Below are 2,098 nucleotides of genomic sequence, written 5' to 3'. Positions count from 1 at the left end.
GCCTGTGGTCCCAGATACTTGGAAGGCAGAGGCAGGAGACTTGCTTGAGCCCAGGAGTTGGAGGTTGCTGTGAGCTGTGAAGCCACAGCACTCTACCCAGGAGGATAGCTTGAGGCTCTGTCTCAAAAAATATATATATGTATAAAGCAAAAGCTGACAGAACTGAAAGGAGAAATGGAAAAATCCACTTAGTCATTCAGTAACTAGTAGAAGGAGCAATCAGAAAAGATATTAAAGGTTTGAATAGCATGATTACCAAACTTGACCTGACCATAATAGGCCTGCAGAAAATGTATTCCTTTCAGATATATATGAAGCATGTGCTAAAATAAATAAAACTCTGGACCATAAAGAAAGTTTCAACAAACTTCAAAGAGCAGAAATCACATGCATGTTCTTAGACCACAGTGAAATAAGTATAAATCAATAATAAAAGGATAGGCCGGGCATGGTAGCTCATACCTGTAATCCCAGCACTTGGGAGGCAGAGGTGGGTGGATTGCCTTGAGCTCACAGGTTTGAGACCAGCCTCAGCCAGAGCAAGAACTCATCTCTTAAAAATAGCTGGGGGTGGTGCCTGTGGCTCAATGGGTAGGCCCCGGCCCCATACACCGAGGGTGGTGGGTTCGAGCCCAGCCAAACTGCAACAAATAGCTAGATATTGTGGCAGGCACCTGTAGTCCCAGCTACTCAGAAGGCTGAGGCAAGAGAATCGCCTAAGCCCAGGAGTTGGAAGTTGCTGTGATGCCACGGCACTCTACCAAGGGTAATAAAATGAGACTCTGTCTCTTAAAAAAATTTTAAAAATAAAAATAAATAAATAAATAATGGCCAGGCATTGTGGTGGGCACCTGTAGTCCCAGCTACCTAAGAGGCTGAGGCAAGAAAATCTCTTAAGCCCAAGAGTTTGAGGTGCTGTGAGCTGTAATGCCACAGCACTCTACACAGGGTGGCAAAGTGAGACTCTGTCTCAAAAATAATAAAAATAAAAGGATAATTGGGGGCGGTGCCTGTAGTTCAAAGGAGTAGGGAGCCGGCCCCATATGCCGGAGGTGGCGAGTTCAAACCCAGCTCCTGCCAAAAACTGCAAAAACAAAAGGATAATTGGGAAGTCATAAAATATTTCAAAAGCAAGCAATATACCACTAAAATAATGATCAGGTATGCATGGGTTTGGATTTATAGCAGGCCTGTTTCCCTGGGCCTCTCATAGTATACCATGCCAGAGCAAACTATGGCCCTGAACCATTGCCTAGCCTCTGTGTCCATAGGCTGTTGGCATTGAAGTGGGTTGCACAGAGGAAAAAATAAAGTAAAATAATAATCAGGTGAAATTAGAAAATATTTTGAACAGAATAAAAATAGAAATTGATATAAACTTGTGAAATGTAGCTACAGGCTCGGTGCCTGTGGCTCAAGTGGCTAAGGCACCAGCCACATACACCTAAGGTGGTGGGCTGGAATCCTGTTCGGGCCTGCCAAACAACAATGATGGCTGCTACCAAAAAAAAATAGCCAGGTGTTGTGGCGGGCGCCTGTGGTCCCAGCTACTTGGGAGGTGGAGGCAGGAGACTCTCTTGAGCCCAGGAGTTTGCTGTGAGCTGTAATGCCATGGCACTCTACCAGGGGGACAGCTTGAGGCTCTGTCTCAAAAAAAAAAAAGAAAGAAAGAAATGTAGCTACAGAAGTTCTCAGAAAGCAAATTATAGCTTTAAATTTATATATGAGAAGAGAAGTTAAAAATCAATGACCTTGGCTCGGCGCCTGTGGCTCAAGCGGCTAAGGCGCCAGCCACATACACCTAAGGTGGTGGGTTCGAATCCCCAGCCCGGGCCGCCAAACAACAATGATGGCTGCTACCAAAAAAAAATAGCCAGGTGTTGTGGCGGGCGCCTGTAGTCCCAGCTACTTGGGAGGCTGAGGCAGGAGACTCGATTGAGCCCAAGAGTTGGAGGTTGCTGTGAGCATGATGCCATGGCACTCTACCCAGGGGGATAGCTTGAGGCTCCGTCTCAAAAAAAAAAAAAAAGAAATCAATGACCTGGCCTATCATCCTAGCACTCCAGGAGGCCAAGACAGGAGGATCCCTTGAGTTCAG

The 2,098-nt window shown here is 45.9% G+C and overlaps 1 non-coding gene across 1 annotated transcript; it reads left to right on the top strand.

The window, feature by feature from the left end:
- The first annotated feature begins 1,165 nt into the window (after positions 1-1,165).
- Positions 1,166-1,301, top strand: LOC111722077. Its single transcript, XR_002771023.1, has one exon. It is a non-coding gene; the product is annotated as a small nucleolar RNA SNORA42/SNORA80 family (small nucleolar RNA).
- The last annotated feature ends 797 nt before the right edge of the window (positions 1,302-2,098 follow it).

This window comes from Otolemur garnettii, unplaced genomic scaffold (assembly GCF_000181295.1).
Source record: "Otolemur garnettii isolate 467f Iridium unplaced genomic scaffold, OtoGar3 scaffold00211, whole genome shotgun sequence".
Lineage (NCBI taxonomy): Eukaryota > Metazoa > Chordata > Mammalia > Primates > Galagidae > Otolemur > Otolemur garnettii.
Note: the sequence above shows the minus strand (reverse complement) of the source record. Positions and strands in the feature narration are given on the sequence as shown.